This window comes from Oreochromis aureus, linkage group 19, assembly GCF_013358895.1.
Source record: "Oreochromis aureus strain Israel breed Guangdong linkage group 19, ZZ_aureus, whole genome shotgun sequence".
In the NCBI taxonomy this organism is placed as follows: Eukaryota; Metazoa; Chordata; class Actinopteri; order Cichliformes; family Cichlidae; genus Oreochromis; species Oreochromis aureus.
Genome location: NC_052960.1, coordinates 17131367 through 17153485, shown reverse-complemented (window position 1 = coordinate 17153485; position 22119 = coordinate 17131367). Strand labels below are relative to the sequence as shown.

At 38.3% G+C, this 22119-nt stretch overlaps 1 long non-coding RNA gene across 1 annotated transcript; it reads left to right on the top strand.

Annotated features, from left to right (window-relative positions):
* Positions 1–256: 256 nt before the first annotated feature.
* On the top strand, positions 257–17172 carry LOC120434755. The gene is made up of 4 exons (XR_005609332.1): positions 257–388; positions 538–630; positions 16092–16181; positions 17047–17172. It is a non-coding gene; the product is annotated as an uncharacterized LOC120434755 (long non-coding RNA).
* Positions 17173–22119: the final 4947 nt, after the last annotated feature.

Below are 22119 nucleotides of genomic sequence, written 5' to 3'. Positions count from 1 at the left end.
AGCCAAGTTAGAAGCTAGGAGGCTAACTGCCCCTGTTTTGCACTGCTTTTTGGCTAAATAGTGTGTTATAGTTTCTATACCCATGAGTGTACGGGGGCCACTTGCCCTAGTACATGTGACATAAATTTTGTAATCAGACAGTAAACGTGAGGCTTTATACGGACATCCAAAACCCTGCCAATTTGTATCTAGGTTGCTAGCCATAGCTTGCTAATGCTGTCACTAGCAAAGAACCATCTGAAGGCACCTCATTTTTCTTTCTTGTTCTTATGTGGAGTTTATGTTGTGCCGGCTGACTGGTTATTTCTTGTCATTAATGATTAATGTTCTCCTAGGATATTAGTGTTGTTCACTGCTGACACTGTAATGGAGTGGAACAAACACTAAGGTAAGACATTTGGAACCAAGAGTAAATATTATTATTCTTCTTAGTTACATTTCAATCCATTCACACATTGGTCCAAAAAGAGTAAATAAAATATAAAAAGTTAGTATGTTTTCTTTGAAGTCATGGGAACCCTGTGTATATGATTTTAGGGCTTACAGAGTCTGTTTATCACCACCCTTCTGTGCATGAGGACCACATAGCAAAATGTCATCCCTTTCCCTTATAATGCCTGGGGCATAATGGTGAGCCTCTCTGTTTTCCTTTCATGTGCATACTCACTCCAGTTCTGCTTATTTACTCTGGATGCTCTTACTTTGTTGTACTTTGAGGCCAGACTCCTATCCATGCAATACCATAAAACATGATTAATTGCTCCAAGCTCTCATTTTGCATTCTCTGTTACACATAAAGCAATACTGCAAGCCGGATATACCTCTGAGTTACCACTGAATCCCACAGGCAATTTGTTGTATATCTTGACCAGTGACTGTAAAAGACAGTCATTGATCTTGACCTATTAACAATGCCGCAAATAGATGAGCTGTTGACCTTGTAAGACCTACTGTGCCTTACGCTGTCCACGTCTGATCCACTTCTTTAATTCAGATGTATTTCAGATACATTTAAGTGTTTCAGGAGCCTGAAATGTATCAAGTTTAATCCTCTGCAACACAAATTGCCCAACAAACCATTATATATGTTTTTACTTTCTATAGCCTTCTAAAATCAACAATTCACTATCTCCCCTTAACACTAATTTTCCTCTGTGTTTAGGTAACTATGTGCATGCGAGACTCTGTTATTTTCACTGTTAAATATTTATGGGACTTTTTATATACAGCTACTCCATTGTCACAGGGGATTTGTGACTCTAGCTGGAACTGAACCAGCAATTTGATTCCAGCCAACCAGTACCTGAAACGTGTTAACTACTACACCACTGGAAGCAATTTTTAACACTGCAAATACAGCATGATCAGTACCTACCTGGACAGACTTTCAAATCTGTGACATAATCACCATATTTAAATAACTTCCATCCCAGGTCAGTTTTTTTAAGCTTCCAGTTTGGTTATTGGAACAACTCTAAATACATAACTGAGGACATTGTCCAACAGCATGTCTTAAGTAAGAACATACAGTCATGTGAGCCTTAATTCAAAAGCAGTAGAGCCACTGTTAGTTGCAATAACTTGAAGTAATTGTTTTCTGTATGATTTTCTCAGTGTCTCACTTTGTTGTGGAGGAATTCTGGCCCACTGTTCTTTGCAACGTTGCTTCAGTTCATTGAGATTTACAGACATTTATTTATACACAGCACTATCAAGTTTCTGCTACAGCATTTCAGTCAGGTTAAGATCTGGACTTTGACTAGGCCTTTTCAACACCTCGAATTTTTTCTTTTTCAGCCATTCAGATTTGCTGCTGTGTAAACCTATAGCTGTCAGGGAGACGCCCTCACATTTAGCTCTGATAGTTTTCTGTAGCGATGAGTTCATGGTTGACTCAGACCCTGTAAGGTGCCCGGGTCCTGTGGCTGTAAAAACAAGCACAAGTCATCACCACTCCACCAGCTGGTGTTATGTATTATTGCCAAACATCTCCACATTGAACTTGTCTGTCCAAAGCAGATTGCTCCAGAAGTCCTGTGATTTGTTCAGAACTTTGCGAACCATTTTCCTTTTAAAGAGAAGTTTCGCTTTCTCCCGGCACCCCATCCAAATGAGCCATACTCGTTCAATCTTTTTTTAAATTTTACTGTCAAGAACCTTTAACATTTAAAATGCTAACTGAAGCCTGTAGAGTCTGAAATGCAGCTCTTGGTCTTTTTGCAATTTCTCTAAGCATTGCATGAATTTGCTGGGATGTCAACTCCTGTAAAGACTGTGACATTGTGTTAACACACAACTGAACCAGACTTGAAGTCACACTTGCTTATGATCAGTTAATCAAGCGCTTTTGATTTTAGCACCCAGTACTTATCCTGTTAGTTCCTATGGAATTAGCAACCGTACATTCTTGCTGCTTAGTTTTTAACAGGACTGCATATGAAATTATTATTAAGCAACTTCAGATGTTTAATGCAGGAACTTACAGCAGCCTTAAAGTCACAGCACATTTTTTATATCTGCCCAACAAATACATTTCAGAAATAAAATATATTTGTCAGTAGCAAAATTGCAGACATACAGTATTTACCAACAAGGAAAATAAGGTCATGTTGACCTACTATAGCACAAACTATTACAAAGACAGTTTTCAGTACTTTAGCAGGAGTCTATGTCTGCGTCTCTTCTCTTGTGTGTGATCTTAGATTAAAGTTGAAGCTCAAACTTTTCCTTGAAAGGCTGAAAGAAAGCACCATCAAACTTTGTGTAATAGAAATGTCTTTCTAAAGCTGACGCTTTCTTCTCAGAACTTGTGTCGGTACTTCATGTGAATGGAACTTAAAAAAAAAACCCCTCTTTGATCGCTTCTGTCTTTTGTATTGTATGGTAACCTTATTTTTATCACCTTGGCTCACACAGATCACAGTGGCTTTGTAAAAATAAAAAGCTCACCAACATAGACGAGTTTGAATTTTAGCCTTACTTTATTAAAGGAAAACCAAACAATTCTGAATCTTGGCTTTCATCAGCAAGTATAAAGGAGTTCCCATTACCGCTGTGCATCAGATAATCAGTTAATTTCATGCAGGACTAAACAGATATGTAACACTAAAGCAGCATGGTGATACTGAATACAGATTAAGCAAGATGTCATTATCATCACTGGGAACATGAGCCATTAGTTTGGTGACAGTATGCTGGTTCGCCCAACTTACTTGTGCCTGATTAAACTAGCATAGTTAAAAGGAAGCAAATGAATCAGGCAGTGGAAAACAGCTTTGCTGTGATTCTCTGAGGATTATCAACTAAATGGTCCTGAAAGCAATTTCACTTTGCTAAATTGTATAGAAATTACACTCACTTGTTTGCTCTCTAGTTAGAGCACTGTCACTTAAAAACAATAAGATAAAAAATGCCCACCAAAAGCAGTAGGTGTTTTATTTATAAGTTACTATAGCTGAGTGAATAAGCTCAAAGCTTTATAACCCCGTCTTCCTGCAGGGAAAAAACTGGCCATGTTTATAACTTAAAAATGTTTTCCATTCCCAGTTACTCAGTGGTACAGTGGTTTACACTCACAAAGCGAGGTATAGCCAGCCTATGATCAATGCAGACAAACCCCACAAAGATGTAACACAGTGTAAATGGCTGTCCCATTTTGCTGCAGCTAATTTCAAGGCAGTTATTCACTGGCATATTTATATGCAGATTGGAGACATTCAAACCTTCTGTTTAAATGTTGGCACATGTAAACAACCTATACTGTTTGCAGTAATCTGAAAATATGCCAGATAGGACAAAAGAGGGGAATAAAGCTTTGGGTTTGCCACCATGTAATCAGGTTCCAGTGTAATCTGCATGCATTAGGCTAATGCAGCACATGTAAATTATGGCATGGGGGTCTAACTCTGAGCTGTGTTGTGTAGAAGAAGAACAAGAGACTTCCCGGGAATAATCACTGAATAGTTTATTTCCTCAAATACCCACGGTAAAGAACATTGTGAAGAGCAGACCATTCACATGATTTATTTGCTGCACATATTCTCGGCATCTGCTAAGGTGGTGAAAAATGAAATGAAAATAGTTTTATAAACACATTTTTGTGAATTGTTTGTGTAATATAAGATTAGGTTCTCAAACTAGCTACCATGTTGATACTACCTTAAATTTGGGAAAAGACATCCCGCAAGACGTGTTAACCCAGTCAGGTGTAAAAACCTGTTAATTATCTATTGTGACATTGTATTCTGCTGGGTGGAGTTTTTGTTTAGAGACCCAAAAGAAAGGCGCAAGAGACCAAAGAGATAAAGTCAGCATTTACTGCTAATAAGTCCAGGGGGCAAAGAAAGACCAAAGCATGGAAATCCAAGATATCCGAAATCACCACACAACAGAGGAAGACTGAGATAATATAAACGAGAGGGGTGGAGGAAAGAGGTTAAAGCTGAAAACAAACTAGATAATGAGCCAGAGGAAGTAAAGTTACATAAGATAAACACGAACAAAACCACTACCAAAATAAAACAGGAAATAAAACAACTGAAGGGAACTCCAGTTAGGGCTGAATCAGGTGACCCTGAACCTCCCTGCACTGCTCGGTGCTTTCCATGATGCACTGAGTATTTATTCATCACTCGCTCTTAATCCATATTATTAAACTCTGACTCTCTTTTTAAGTGTGTCTTTTGTCCTGTCTTCCTCTCCCAACCCCTAACCAGTTGCAGCAGATGGGTTCTGCCTGAGGTTTCTTCCTGTTAAAAGGGAGTTTTTCCTTCCCACTGTTGCCAAGTGCTTTCTCATAGTGGGTCTTCTGTATTATTGTAGGGTATATAAGATATACATCTTATATACATATAAATGATTACAGAAAGAAACAAAACTAGAAAATAACTCATAAGAAAATAAACAAGGTTTCTAAACTGCTAAATACAGGCGCTAAATATTTATAAGGGCCATTGGGGAGGTAATGAAGAATATAGCCATTATAAATAATGATCCCCCAAAAATAAAACAGATCATTCTCAAAACCAAAAGGCATTATGAAGTCAAAACCTCAAGTCCCTGGGACAAAGACGCAGGGACCATTACATACAGTGTGTAGTAGCACACCCATCAAATGTCCAATGCTGGGAGGAGCAAGGACCCCGCATGTCCAAAAACCCAAACTCTATTTTATGTAAATATAAATTCTGTATCTGTAGAAGATGAACATTAGAAGTCAGTAAGTGAGGCCAGTATCTGATGCATGCTAAGATGCTGGATTTAGTTTTTGTTTTGCTATGTTTTATTAGTTTTTATTATCATTATGACAGTAGCATATTTCTGGTGAGGAACTCTTATATACCTTTCAAGAGAAAATTATTCACGTACTCATCAAATTTTAATGCAGTGGGAAATTACAGTTGTACATATCAACCACCTACTCAGCACGTCTTCTCCAGGACGTCTGTCTCAGAGATGAGCAAATTAGGGGGTGAGAAGCAAAATGTGCGTTCCACTAATTCCCATCTCATATTGCTTCATTTGATTGCTTTCGCAATGTGGAACAGATGCTGACCTTTAGTCACATACACATTTCACACACATGTGTGCTGTCACTAAGCTTGCTTCAATAGGAATCTTGATTAAGCAGATTCAATATTATGAACTCTTTGCCTTTGTTAATGCAGCTGTGTTGGTCATGAAGTTCACCTGCTGATGGTTAATAGAGTTTACAAGGCTAATATTGGCAATCTGCCTCGCGAATTCATGTAGGTGGAGGCTGATAAAGTGAAGTGGGTCTAATAGGATAAACATGACCGTTCTGTTACCTAAAGTACCGTTCAGCTAGTAAATACAGGGAGGTTGGTGTACAAATTCACTTCTATACACTGCATTAATGCTGGGAGAAGTGGGAGAGCAAAGGTCTTATGAAGTCTGTGGTCTGGTAATTCTTTTTTAAAGTTCAGATAACAAATGGCTGGAGTAATTAAAGATCAGTGTGTAGGCCAGAGGGAAGATGGCACTGTGCTGCCAGCAGGCTGGCATAAGGTAATATATGGAGCACATGATCAGGAGGAGTCACTCCTGTGGGAAACCTCACTCAACTCTTTGGCTGTCCTGATTTTGAGAAATAAGGAGGACTGTAAATCTGGTGACTGGAGTATGAGAGAAGGAAGATGAGAAAATACAAAACAGAGAGGCTGGAAGAGAGTTCAGAATGAGTGGAGAAGACAGAGCGTTATTTTTTTTATATTTGTTATTTGTCTTTGTTCTGGTTTTTACCTATCTCTATCGCCAAAGTATGATTTTAAATTGTTTATATCCAGTACTTGGCCATTGTTAACCAATAATCAGAATATTGCCATTGCATATTATTGAACCTATTTCTATAAGCTAAAATTACACAGGCACTTACAGATTTTGATTTGTATTTGATCTGAGCATAACATGTAGAGTCCACAGCACATCAAAGAACCCAGATCTGTGACACAGCATTACCAAGACCCAGAAACAGTTACAGTTGACTGAAGTCAAAGCCTCAGTTGTTGGTTTAACAGCAACTATAATCCAGGCAGAAAACTGTGTATTAATCTAGTGTTGGAGTGTTTACAGCAGTTTGCATTTATAAATAGGGGTTCTTGACCTTGAGTCTGGTGTTGAACCACTAACGATCAGGAGGGTAAAATTCTTGAATGACTAACTCTTGAGGTGCATCTTGCTTGTACTGCTTCAAGTAATCAGTTTGACAGGATTATCACACAATGTAAACATCACACAGTAATAGGAATGAAGGAAGTGGGCAATTACTGTAGCAAGTCACACATAGTGTCTTGCATAAAGACAGTTGCAATCAGAACAGTCAGTATAAGCCAAAGGGAAGGATTTCTTCATAGATTTCCCTGAAAGGCTCTGTCTAAAACAGTTGATTTAACAGTTTTTGACTTTGCTGACTCGTCTCAGCAGAGTGATTAATGATATATTGTTTAAAAGTTGGGAGAATCCTCTTTTTCAGGTAACAGCAGCTGACGTCAGCTTCAATTAATGTCAGCTCCAGAATGACTGCAGAATGTCCAAAGAAACTTCTTAAACCTTTCATTGAGCACAATGCATTTCTTCACTGTCCATATGCTCAGTATGTTCCAAACACTGCTATTTTCAGCAAATGTAGCAAAACAAACTTCTTCCAAATTACAATGAATGACAATGAATGCTAAGGTTTGGGATTTTCAAGAACATTGGCTTAAATTATGCTCTGACTCTTAAGTTTTTTAAGTTTGTATCGGTGTGGGGGACTGTATGTAGCCTGTGGTTTATATTGTTATGTGGTAATTATGAGAAAATGCATTTCAGGTCATTTTACAGAACAAGAAGAAAGTAATGTATTGAGTAGTGTAAGAGTTACTTTTGTTGATGAGTAATTAAGTAATGTACTCCATTACTTTTAACAAAAGTATAAAGTGTAATGCACCTACTTTTGGTAGTAACACTGTTGAGCGATGATGGAGGAGGCCCGGGTTCAAATCCCGCTTATGGCAACATTTATTTCAGTTAACAGTTAAACTTTTTTCTTTAACTCTTTTCAACACAAATTTCAGCCTTTTCACCCCTTTTCAGCAGAACTTTCAGTTTTTTCACCACTTTTCAGCACAAATCCCAGCTTTTTCAGCTGTTTTCAGCAAAAACCTCTTTTCAGCACAAATTCTGCTGATTGAACTCTTTTCAGCAGAATTTTCAGAATTTTCACCTCTTTTCAGCCCAAATTCTGCTTATTCACCTCTTCAGCAAAATTTTCAGCCTTTTCACCTCTTATTAGTACAAATCTCAGCTGTTTTCAGGAAAAACTCTTTTCAGCAGAAATTCTGCTGATTCACCTCTTTTCTGCAAAATTTTCAGCCTTTTCTCCTCTTATCAGCACAATTCTCAGCAGCTTCTGCTCATTTCAGCAGAATTGTCCGTCTCTCCACCTCTTCTTTGTGAGAATGAGTTTGACTCATTGAGAGTGACTTTGGCTTAGTGAGATGAGTACCCGCTTTGACACTAGGAGGGCCAGGTTCGAATCCTGCTCATGGCAACTTTTTTTTTTTTCACCACTTTTCAGCAAAAATGTCTCTGTCTTTACCCCTTTCAGTAGAATTTTTGGCTTTTCACCACTTTTCAGCAAAAAAATTCTGCCTCTTCACTTCTTTTCAGCAGAATTTTCAGTTCCTTTAATGCCATACAATTTTTTGCAGGTTTTCATCTTTTTCAGTCATTTTCAGCAGACAGCTTCAGCGTTCCGGCATCCACACAGCATTTTCGCAGGAAATGCAAACTTTCTCTAGTTTTAGTTGTCTTCTGTACTCTATCAAATCATTTGGTCTTGCTCAGATGCTCGGGGCTCTCCTTCTCTTTAAGAATTGTCTGATTGTTGATTTGACTACTCCTAAGACTTTTTTTCGATCTTGCCAAAAGGTTGATTTTGGATTTTTCAGACTAATTTTGGCTTCCTTCATTTGCATCTTCTTGGACTTCATATTGGGAGTTCCAGTGAAAAGTCAAAATCAATTTCAACACTTAAAATCAGCTCCAGATCTTGGTTTGTCCATAAAACTGCCTGTCAGTCAATCATCAAATTAATTTTGAGCCTCTGAAAAAAATATGTATAAAAGTGGCAGCAATACCAAAGCAATTGTTGTTAAATCCTTTGAAGGTAAAAGTTTACAGTTCAATCACATCTTAACTGTGCCTTTCAAGGTGTGCTGCAGTGGTGTTGAGAGACATTGTCCAAATACCTGTGGACCAAACTTAACAAATACTTATGTAACATGAAAGTCTAGCAGAGATCAGCAAGAGGATGAAGTCATTGACACTTTAACACAGCTGAGTGAAAGCCAACATTTTCCAGACTGCTGTAAATCTAAAAGTAGTTCCATCTGAAATAAATGTAATATAAAAGTGGCACAGACTGTCAAGGATACAGGGCAGATTGTTGTTAACACCATATGACAGATGATCAAAAAGAACATGTGCCTCATGTAAATGCACTCAGTGATGGAGGGCTGTTTAATAAACCAAGATTACCAAATAAGAAAGTAGTCAGAAAATGCTGCTTCAAGAAGAAGGATTACATAATTGAGACATGACCATGGAAACCCCATTTCTCCAAGCTAACCTGCACCTGTGGTTAATTTTGGGGCTTAACGTTGACTATTCAATTCAATTCAATTCAATTTTATTTATATAGCGCCAAATCACAACAAAAGTCGCCTCAAGGCGCTTTATATTGTACAGTAGATAGCACAATAATAAATACAGAGAAAACCCAACAATCATATGACCCCTATGAGCAAGCACTTTGGCGACAGTGGGAAGGAAAAACTCCCTTTTAACAGGAAGAAACCTCCGGCAGAACCAGGCTCAGGGAGGGGCGGCCATCTGCTGCGACCGGTTGGGGTGAGAGAAGGAAGACAGGATAAAGACATGCTGTGGAAGAGAGACAGAGATTAATAACAGATATGATTCGATGCAGAGAGGTCTATTAACACATAGTGAGTGAGAAAGGTGACTGGAAAGGAAAAACTCAATGCATCATGGGAATCCCCGGCAGCCTATGTCTATTGCAGCATAACTAAGGGAGGATTCAGGGTCACCTGGTCCAGCCCTAACTATATGCTTTAGCAAAAGGAAAGTTTTAAGCCTAATCTTGAAAGTAGAGATAGTGTCTGTCTCCCGAATCCAGACTGGAAGCTGGTTCCACAGAAGAGGGGCCTGAAAACTGAAGGCTCTCCCTCCCATTCTACTTTTAAATACTCTAGGAACAACAAGTAAGCCTGCAGAGCGAGAGCGAAGTGCTCTAATAGGGTGATATGGTACCACAAGGTCATTAAGATAAGATGGGGCCTGATTATTTAAGACCTTGTATGTGAGGAGCAGGATTTTGAATTCAATTCTGGATTTAACAGGAAGCCAATGAAGGGAAGCCAAAACAGGAGAAATATGCTCTCTCTTTCTAGTCCCTGTCAGGACTCTTGCTGCAGCATGTTGGATTAGCTGAAGACTTTTCAGTGAGTTTTTAGGACATCCTGATAATAAAGAATTACAGTAGTCCAACCTGGAAGTAATAAATGCATGAACTAGTTTTTCAGCATCACTCTGAGACAGGATATTTCTAATTTTAGAGATGTTGCGCAAATGGAAGAAAGCAGTCTTACATATTTGTTTAATATGTGCGTTGAAGGACATGTCCTGGTCAAAAATGACTCCAAGGTTCCTCACAGCATTACTGGAGGCCAAGGTAATGCCATCCAGAGTAAGAATCTGCTTAGATACCATATTTCTAAGATTTTCAGGGCCGAGTACAATAACCTCAGTTTTATCTGAATTAAGAAGCAGAAAGTTAGCGGCCATCCAGGTCTTTATGTCTTTAAGACATTCCTGCAGTTTAACTAATTGGTGTGTGTTACCTGGCTTCATGGATAAATAAAGCTGCGTGTCATCTGCATACCAGTGAAAATTTATGCTATGTCTTCTAATGATGCTGCCTAGGGGAAGCATGTATAATGTAAATAGAATTGGTCCTAGCACTGAACCCTGTGGAACACCATAATTGACCTTAGTGTGTGAAGAGGACTCTCCATTTACATGAACAAATTGGAGTCTATTAGATAGATATGATACAAACCACTGCAGCGCAGTACCTGTAATACCTACAGCATGTTCTAATTGCTCTAATAGGATATTATGATCAACAGTATCAAACGCAGCACTAAGGTCTAGCAGGACAAGCACAGAGATGAGTCCACTGTCAGAGGCCATAAGAAGATCATTTGTAACCTTCACTAAAGCTGTTTCTGTGCTGTGATGAGCTCTGAAACCTGACTGAAACTCTTCAAATAAGCCATTCCTCTGCAGATGATCTGTTAGCTGTTTGATAACTACTCTTTCAAGGATTTTTGATATAAAAGGAAGGTTGGAGATTGGCCTATAATTAGCTAAGACAGCTGGGTCTAGAGATGGCTTTTTAAGTAAAGGTTTAACTACAGCCACCTTGAAGGCCTGTGGTACATAGCCGATTATTAGAGATAGGTTGATCATATTTAAGATTGAAGAATTAATTAATGGCAGGACTTCTTTGAGCAGTTTTGTAGGAATGGGGTCTAAAAGACACGTTGATGGTTTGGAGGAATTAATTATTGAAGTTAACTCAGAAAGATCAATTGGAGAAAAAGAGTCTAACTTACATACTAGCTTACATTGTTTACAGAATCTATGTTTAGCTGCTCCTTTGTATAAATAAGTTGTGTTCTGATATTTATAATCTGTCCTCAAACTGGAGGATGAGGTTAAGGTCAACCATAGGACTGAACAGCTATGACCACATGGGGAACAACAACAACATAACCTTTGTCATGGACTTTCATGTCTTAAAGATGCTTGTTTTCAAAATGGATTTTTGATATCATCTTTATCTTTGGCCCCGCGACAGTCTGATGACTTCTCCAGGTGTAGCCCGTCTATGACAGCTGGGTAACCTTACTCAGCTTATGACGATATGATAGTGGAGCCCTTCTTCTGTGACCCTGAACTGGATAAGTGGAAGAGGATGGATGGATGCATCGTTATATTTTGGGGGTAAAATAAAACCCACATCTTGAAAATTAAACCTGTGCCTGTACATGTCATGGTCTTGAAATCAGAGTTTTGACTTTTGTAGGTTCATGATTTCGTTTGGATTTCGACAAGGGATTTGTATTCTAGCAGTATGTTGGTTGTAGTCTTCTGTTTATTGTGTTATTTTATGTTCCCCGTTGAGTCTGAGTTTCTTTGTTATCTGTGTCTTTAGTTCTTTACTTTAGAGGATGATATGTTTGATTTTGTTTTGATTTCTTTTTGTGATTATGTTGTTGTCTTCCTGTTTTTCCGTTTTGAGTTTGGATTGTTGCGTCTTAGTCTTTTGTCTCTTGTCCTTTTTCTTTAGTTTAACTTCCCAAGTTTTGTTATCTCTGATTTGTTCCTGCTGTGTCTCCCATCTTTTTCCCCTAGTCTCATTACTTGGTGTATATATTGTGTATCTCCTTTTGACTATTGTGTATCTTCCTTTGGAGTTTATTACTGTGTACATTCGGCATAAAAGAGCTCTTTTTGTTCACTTTGTGTTTATTTCCTGTGTCCTGCATCTGGATCTACAGTCTGCCTGCGACACAGCTAAACATGACAGTACAGCCTTTGACTGCTTGGTTCCTTACAGGAAGCAACATTTCACTCACTGTCCTTTTTTTAAAGCAAAGAAACGTGCACACTTAAATCTCTCTGTTGGATTTAGAGCTGATCTGAAGTCATTTAGCAATATTTTATTAATTAACTCCCTTTCTTGCTATAAAATAAATTACCACACTGGTGTCCAGATGAGTACTTCAGGATGTTTACACATCCTATCCTACTGTACACAGTCATTCATAAGTAAACTCACACGATGATGTGAGTAAAACCAGTGCACTCCTTTTATATTTTATTTCTGCATCATGTGTAATGTGTACAGTTTGGGTTTCCATGTCAGTTTTCTTCATTATGAATTGATGTTTTCTGTGATTTATAGTCAGTTCTCAAATCTGATGTGAATTTGTTTGATATCATCAGCTTTGAAATAGCTTTATTAAACAGATTCATTGACATACTGTGATTTTTCTCCATAACCCTTTTTATAAAATAGGAATTGTCCCTTCCCTTCAAAAGCAGTGAAAAGCAAACCAATGACTGACGGGCAATATAATGTGTTATTACTAAGCTGTCCCTTTGCCCATGTTAGCTTGTCCTTGAAATGTAGAGCCTGACTGGGTGGTAAAGTTCAGTTTTTTCTTTCATGTTTCTTTATGTCAAAAGAATGAAAAATGTAGATGTCTGCACCGCAGAGCAGAACAGACAGGCGGAAGAAAACAGTCAAAACCACCTGAAAATGTTGCTTGTTTGTAGACCTTTTAAAGGGTTCCTTAAACTTTTTCACTCTATCATTGGCAACTTTATGGCAACAAAAACAGGTTTGACAGGTGGAGCTGGAGGGATTTTTCCATCTGACTTTCTTGATTTCCACATTCCCGGTAAGATTTCAGCAATCTCAGTTTTCAGCAGTCAGAATTTTAATGTCTCTTGCTGGGTTTGTACCAATAGTAAATTGCTACTTCTGGGACAGGTCTCAGAGCCTGGCTCTCCCCTAAACACCTAAACATCACACAAAGACAAAGGGATCCAAAAAAAAGGGATTCAGTTGTGTTCCTTAAATGATTTCCTGATTTTAAAAAAAGAGAAAAAATAATAATAAAAACAAGTGGTGCTTGATCTCACAGCAATATGTTTTCTTATTGATAAATAAATGTAATAATTTGCTTTCTTTTTAGACTGATTCCCAAAGCGACATGCCTTTCTTCTTTCTTCCCATCTGTCTATATGTCATTCTCCGTTTCCCCGGCTGGTCTGTCTTTCCATCCGTCAAAGCCAGTGTGCTTGTGGGCTCGTGCACGTGTGTCATCGTATTCTGGCTAAATGCTAAGAGGCACTTGCAGATTAAGAAAATTGCATCGGAACAATAGTCTATAATAGACTTTAGCTGCATGCTGCCGGTGGGGTGACACCCCTATTATACAGACAAGTGGAGCAAGTCGCAGGGCTGTGTCAGCACAACAGAACTGCTTAGAGGTAAAGCCCCGTCACCAAAAACAGAAATAGAGGTGCCATGTGTAGAGATATGGAATGCAAATGTGTTTTTTCAGTCAGAGTCCAGAAGGTGCAGAGGATATTTTTTTTCTTTCTGCGAAAGGTGAAATGTGTTAATAGAAATATATTTTCTCTTCTGATAAAATACATCAGCTTTCAGTACTTAGAAACTCTAATTTCCTGCCTGCATTAAAGGCAAATATTCAGCATTTAAATGATGACTACTACTTAAGTGGGTTAATCATTAATCTTGTGCAAGATTTTCTTTCCCTATTTACAGCTTTAATTACATTTTTAAAGCTATAATTGCATCATTAATAGCTTAAATTAAGTCACCTTCTTGATAAGATAGGTTACGTCTTTCTGACCTTGAATATGATAAGCTGCTCAGAAAACTGATGAATGGATGCATATTACATTTTCTATGAGGCATCTCAACCTTTAATAAAAACCTAATTTACCTCTTTTTTTTTTATTATTGAGCATTAAAACAGCTGCTTTTTTGCTTTTTAGATTCAGGAGCTATTAGTCACAGTGGTGGCTGCTAACCACTATTAATTTTATTCTTGACCAGGGTAGGTAGCATTAATAATAACTTTGGACCTTCTACATTGGGAGATTATATTTCAATAAAAAAGTTTTTTTTAAACAAATTAATTAAAAAAATAATTTAAAAATTAATACTTTATAAAGCAATATCATGCCTCATTTAGTTCTAGTAATATGACATTATTAATAAGCTGTCCAAAAAAATTACACATGAATAATTTGAAATTAAATGAGAATCAAAACAATGAGTGGTATTAGAACATACAGTGAGGTCTAAATTTTGACAGTATGAACAACTATTAGCCAAACTCTTGGTTTTTCTCAGCATGATGTGCAGTCCCTAAAAAATGTAGAGGATATTGGACAAGTGGAGAACAAAAGAAGTGTTAGGCCTAAAAAACACTATCTAATCTAGAGCAAAACAAGAGTATCTGAAAGTCGTGCCCTTAAGACCGGACACAGGACCTTCAGTTCAGTTCTACTATTCACTGAAGACTCATGAGAAATGTAAGGGTGGCCAAGAAGCCATTCTTAAAGGAGAAAAACAGGGTGAAAATACTGAAGTATCCCAAATTACACAAGAAATGGTCTCAAAATTTGACATTTTTGGTTCAAACCACAGTCAGTATGTACAGAGGAGGTCAGGACACGGGTACAGCAGTGAGTGTCTACAGCCATCTGTAAAACACGGTGGAGGCTCTGTCATGGTTTGCGGCTGCATTTCAGCCAGTGGTGTTGGCAATCTTTAAAAAATGGAAATATGAATACAGAAAAGTACAGTCAGATTCACCATTCAACACCACACATTTTCCGAAAGAGTGTGGCATCACCTTGACTGAAAATGGACCAAAAGACAGCCGACATCAATGTTGAAGAATAAAGTTGGTCATATCAAATTCTAACATTTAAGCAAGTTAGAGTTGTCATGTATGCTGTATTTCCTTCATTTATATTTGCATAATAAATCACTGCACTAATTTCCCATTATCCTGGCAAAAATTTGCACACTATTGCATATGAATTGCAAAATACCAAGAAATTTGTGCAAAATCTGTGTTATTCTAGTATAATCGTACAATGTTCAAAACACTGACTTTGTCTTTCTTGTGTTCTTCATTAAATGTTCAGTGCAGCAGTTGTGAAACAAAACCATGAGTCTTAAATAGTTCTTGCAAAGCTTTAAGGTGTGTTTCGGATCATTATTCTTCTGTAGCAATAATCCCCCAACAAACCAGTGAATGAAGAATGTCTCTGTCATTCTTTGTTGGCCACAGTGGAGCCAGTGAGCGAAGGTGTTTAATTCCAGTGTAGGCAAGTCATCTTCAGAAAGGTTCAACTAGTACTTTCCCCCCCGAAGAAGTGATTTACAGTCAACTACTCATCTGCTGAAAGACACCCTGGACAAAAATTCTGAAGTCTGTATCTGTGATGAAGTAGTTTGGATGAAGTTCTGAAATGTGATCTCAGACTTTTGAAACAAATTGTACACATGAGTAGAGTCATAAACAGAGTAGGCCGCAGGGAGAACAAATTGCATAATACAGACTTTTGAGAGGATTACTGCATCAGCTCAAGCATGTATACTGTCAAATTCTCATCACTGGAAATGGAATGAATGTATGTGTTAGACCCTGATCTATAGCTACCTTTTAAAACCTGAACAATGATTAAATATGATTAAAAGAACTCCAGTGATTGAGTTTATTGGTAGCAGGTAATAACAGGTAAAACCATTAACCATCTATAGCTATAGAAACAAGGTCAGCATGTAGATAAATAGCAGACATGGTACCTGTGCAGCTGCACTTACTGCTTCTAAAATCTAACTTATGGTTACAGACTCAATGAAATGATACATTTTCATTCCTCTTACACAGGACTGTTTACAGTTATCCATGGAAAAGCAGTCTGTCCTCCTGCTGTAATGGTCTCTGTCACAGAACACATCATAGAAGTTGTCAAACAAGGTAAGAGAGAGCAAAGAAACACTCACATGCTCTTTCGTCGTGAGACGTCCCAGATTTTGTGTCACTTGTCTGTTAAATCGGAAACTATGCTTCTAAATCTGAATTTCCACCCCTTGTTTGTCAGCTAGGGTCCTTTTCATGCTGAACTCATGGAGTCTGATCTCAGTGATCAGACGTTTAATATCTGTTAGGGTCAGGAGTCTGGTTGTGCTCAGTGAACACAAGGCAAGGTATTTATTTTGTCTTTATGTGCAGCTAAATTCCTTAAATTTACATTTCCCTTTACTCCAAAACTCGGGTCCCTAGCTTTTATTCAAATCAGTGAGTATGTTTAGAGTTGATGTTCTTTTCAGACAACTTTATATACTCAAACAATGCCAGACCTCCTCATGAAAGATGTAGGAAGAGAAGGAGCATCTCCGTAAAGGAAAATACCAAGTTAATGACACAGTGGAGATTTAAGCTGATCGCTACACGAAGAAATCTTTTGTAACTGGGAATGTTTTCAAGAAGCATTGGAGTGCAAATCAAATTGTAGGAGGAAGAAAATATTTGTACAAGCCTAAAATAGATCATCTTATCATACATAACAAGAGGAGAAACAAAGGCTGTAAGATTTACATTAATCTCATGCACACTGTAATAAGAGTGCCCGTGCATGCGTTCATGCGTGTAAGCATGTGAATGCTTGAGTTCAGTTGTTTCTGTTTTTTGTTTTCCTGCTGGCCATCCAACATGTTTATGTTGTCCCTCACAGGCTTCTTGGCACCGCTTCACCTCAGATGCTATTAACTCCCTCTGAGCACAGCTATTTATCATATGTAATATTTTCACAGGGCGTTTTCCTTTTACTTTTTAATCAAAGGGTTGGATCCCATGCTGAGAGGCTTATTCAACTGTGAAACAAGGTCCTGTCATCCCCAGCTAACCATACGCATCGTTAACAGAGTGAGCTGCTTGCTGACAAATGAGTTCGGCTCGCACAGCAAGAGGACAGGCTGCTGAAAATAAAGGAAGGAACAAGAACAAGAAAGGAAAACAATACTTTATATACAAATGAATTGCTTCTTCATTTATCATGCGCCAGTCTTTTCATGTTGCAGCATAGTAGCAGGGCTTAAAAATGACAGTATATTTAAAATATTACTGATTATATTACTTCATATGTTACAAGTGAGGGGAAAAGTGCCTTCTATACTGATCAGCTACAACATTAAAACCACTGACAGCTGCAGTGAATAACCTTAATTATCTCATTACTATGGCACCTGTCAAGAGATGGGATATATTGGGTAGCAAGCAAACAGTCAGGTCTTGTAAATCACTGGGGGCAGAAAAATGGGCACGACTTAGGATCTGAATGACTTTGACAAGGGCCAAACTTTAATGGCTACATGACTGGGTCACAGCATTTCAAAAACAGGAGGTCTTACAGTTGTGGTCAAACGTTTACATAAAGTCATGATGAGCGTGAATGTTATGGTAACTTGGAGCTTTTGATTTCTCTTTTCTTTTTTCAGGATAGAATAACTTTCAATGACTTTCAATAACAATAATTGGGTGCACAAATTTGAATTTATTTAGATTTTTTTATAATCAATACTGGGCCAAAAATATACATACGGGCTGTCTATATAAATACATCCTCACTAATATTTGGTTAAATGTCCCTCAACAAGCTTCTGGCTGGATATTTGACCACTCTTCTTGGCATTGTTTTAGTTCATTACCACCCAGGAGCCACTAAGGCTCACCCTTCCCATACTGCTGGCAAAAGCATTAATCTTGATTTTGGAGTTTGAAAAATTTACTGAAATTTGCTGCTGCTTTCATGGATGAGCCGAATGCTTTCTTGAGAAAAGTCTTATGGTCATATAAGACAAAGACTGAACTATTTGGCCACGGTGACACGATGTATGTTCGGAGGAGTTAAGGTGAGGTTTTCAAACCTAACAACACAGTGCCAGCTGTCAAGCATGGTGGTGACAGTTTGATGTTGTGGGGCTGTTTGGCTGTCAGTGGTACTGGTACACTGTGGAAAGTGGATGGAATAATGAAGAAGGAGTACTACCTCCAAGTTCTTCAACTTGAACTCAACTCAACAGCTTGTCAGTTGAAACTTGACAACTATTGTGTGTTCAACCAAGACAATGATGGTTATTGGTTTTGGAACAGATAAAGTAGACTTTGGATTGGCCTTTCCAAAGCAGTGACCTCAACCCTACTGACATTTTGTGGACTATGCTTATGTTAGCACTGTTGCCGCACAGCAAGAAGGTCCTGAGTTCAATTCCACCATCAGGCCGGGATCTTTCTGTGTGGAGTTTGCATGTTCTCCCTGTGTTTGCGTGGGTTCCCTCCGGGTACTCCGGCTTCCTCCCACCGTCCAAAGACATACAGCTTGTGGGGATAGGTTAATTGGATAATCCAAATTGTCACTAGGTGTGAATGGTTGTCTGTCCCTATGTGTTAGCCCTGCGACAGACTGGCGACCTGTCCAGGGTGTACCCCGCCTCTCCCCCTATGACAGCTGGGATAGGCTCCCGCGACCCTGAAAAGGATAAGCGGAAGCGAATGGATGGATATAAAGATTAGAGAAAATCAAAAATAATTTCAAACGTATGTACACAATTCTTGGTTTTGAAAGGCATTAACGATATATGACATACAATCAATCCACTCTGGAAACAAAATAACAGTTAAAAGAAACCATTAAAAGCTTCAAATGACCATGAGATTCATGCCCATGATGAATGTATGTAAACATCTGACTAAGAAGGGTAACCAGTGAACCACTGACGTGTTCATGTGTGAACAAAACTAACTAAAGGACATGGATAACAACAACTGGCTCAAACTGCTCTGTGGAGCACGGTCTTGAGGTTAAAGAAATAAAATGGAAGAAAGCAAACTGGCAGAAACAGTAAGATGCTCTGAGCAATGTTGTGCTGGCAAACCACAGTTCCTAAAGCTCATGTGGATATTACTGTGACTTATGTCACCTACCGGATGTTGCTACTGACCTTAACACCCCTAATGCCCTATTTCATGTGGCTGTTGTACCCTGCAACACTGCAAATATGGTTTAGGATTGGTTTGACAACACGGCAAAGAGTTCAGGGTGTTGACTTAGGCTCCAAATTGCAAAACTCTTAAGATACCATCAGAGGTCTTGTGGAATCCATAAAGGCAGCCTAATACTAGCTGCATGGGCTCTTTATTGTTTCTGAATGATACAACTTAGAGGATTAGCTTTGTGCATACATGCTTACATTAAATCTTCTCTAAACTAGATCTTGAATAGTCGAAAGGTACATAATATTTTCTGTACATGCAGGCATCTCTCATGCACTAAAAGTCCAGCTGAAGTGATGTATGCTGGTTTGAATGGATATCAAACATGGTTTGGTTTCAGGCTTTCAAACCTGTTCTTTTAATCTGTATCAACAAAGTCTGACTGTTCAGTGCAAATCAATTCAATTTTATTTTAGTTATATACACCAAATCACAACAGTCGCCTCAAGGTGTCACTGTTGATGACAATACTTTGGAACACGAATAATTGTTGGTGACTGGTTTGATGGCTAAACATTTCAAAGAACAGTTAAAAAAGGCCTACAACATATAAAAATGTTTTATGGAAAATAAAGTGTTTAGTGAGCCTTCTGACAAATAATTTGCATATATGATTTTAAATTGATATCATATTTGCTAAATCACGCATTCTTTATCAATTTATTTCTTAAAAAATTTATTATTCACGTTTTGGTTTAGGGAGGGAGCTCCTGTGAAGATCATGCAGACACCCGGACATTAATTCGCTGGCTGTGAATTCACTGGACAATTACCAGCTGTGTTGTCACATGCCAGCAGTCAGAACATCACACTGAATTTGTAAACATGAGCAGGCAAATTAAAATTTTAAATAATTTAAGTCCTGATCTGAATGCCTTGGACAGTTGCATTTTCACACATACCTCTGCAGATGAATGTTTAGACAAGTTAAGAAATATATTGTAACCACAGTATTATTCCCCCAGTGTTATGGGTAGAGTATTGTATTATCATGAAGGTCCCTTTGGTTTACCTCATCACAAACCCAGTTGTGGACTTGGCTGGGCAGCTGCTGTCACAGTCTAGTTCCATGCACACACACAAAGCAGTCTGCTCTGGTGAAGCAAGACCACTGGAGCTCATACAACTGATAAAAACAACTAAGGGTATTTGGTTAGGCTTGCTGCACATTCTGGCATGGCTGTATCTGCTGGCATCGCCCTTGTGCGTGATCGCCAGGTTTCAGGGGGCTACTGCATGGAAAAGCGAGGTGATTAGAAAGTATCCTAATCATCTCCTCACAGAGGAAAATGGAGGAAGCAGCCTTCCCAGTTTATACCGCCAAATTCGGTAATAGCGCTCGTCAAAATATTAGGGAAGCAAACTCTACAGATAATTTCAGGAATTTCAGTCCGACCTGCTGAGCCACATTTAGTATTTTGGAAGATACAGACCACGTACATCATTGGTCTTCACTGGTCTTCTACTTCAGTTACTTCTGTTACTTAGTAATACTGCTTTTATGACTGTGTGGGTGTGTAAATATTTCTGATGGGCTGCTTGTTTTTCTGCTTTAACTTGTGTCTTTGTTTCCTATTATGTTTTCATGCCCATGAAGCCCTTTGAACCTCTTTATGCAGTATAGGGCTGTACAAATAAAATTTAAGGGAACTGAACATTTTACATGCTACATTTTTATATATTTGATATGTTGTATTTTTAAAATAGTCTCTTCTTGTTCTATAATCTAACAATGAGCTTGTTATCAGCAGCAGCCCAATTGCAAGCAACAAAGGCCTTTCTGTGAAGTCCATGACTGATCAGTTTTGAAAAGTTCTTGCACTGTGGAGAAACGCAGGCCTCAAAGTTATCAAAAAAAGATGGCGACATTAGTATTCTGTGAAGAAGATAGTGCAAACGTCTTTCTGAAAATGAATGAGCTTGTTGACGCTCTCAGTGAATAATACCAAACCCTGCAGCTGACACTCTTCTGTCAGTCTGATATCTGCTGTTGTAGCTTCTTCAAAGAACACGCTGTTGTCTTGAGTTTGCAGAAAAGGGTATTTGTGGACTCAGTAAGAATTTTGTCTTTTGTTGGTAGGAGTATTTCACATGTTTTATTTATACTTATTTATTGTCAGTAAATCTCATGAGAAACACACCAGAAATATGTTAGACTGTCTCTCATACTCTCTGACTTCCCTGCCTTGCCTCTGGCACCTCATCCAAAAGCATAAATCTTTATAGACGTCACAGATATACAGTATAGTGTTTTTTGTTGTTTTCTAAGTGAGAATTTTTTCTTAAAAAGTTTCCAATTTTCCAAATAAATATGGCTTTAGTTGTCAATACTGATAAATCTACAGCGAAGCGTAACCTGACTCTGCAGCTCCCCTTGGCATTACAGAACTTAGTAAATTTCATCCAATTGATTATCTGTCTGGCCCACTATCATTGCGGTTCACTCTTAATGCTCCTTTTGTGTTGTTTTTGGCTAACAGCCAGTATCAACAACTTAGTGATACTGGCTGACGGAGGGGAATTGTGCAGCTAAATAACTAGATATTTTCCTGGGAAGATTGAAAAGACCAAAATCAGAGCTGAAAGAGAGGGAATTCTGCTGATCAGGTGACCATAACACCTCCAATGTAAATCGAGACTGGTGGTGTTACAGAGATTGGTGACACCACCAATCTCAACTTATGGCCCATGACTAAAATCCTTTATACACCTTTTGTGTATTAAAAATATTTCTCAGACTCACCTATTCTTATTGCTGCCTTTCACACAGGTCGATTTGTGTCATTTTTTGGATCAGCTCGAGTAAAACAACAAGTAAATGAGTAACAATTCAGATTTTTACAGGAAACAAAGATGGGAAAGT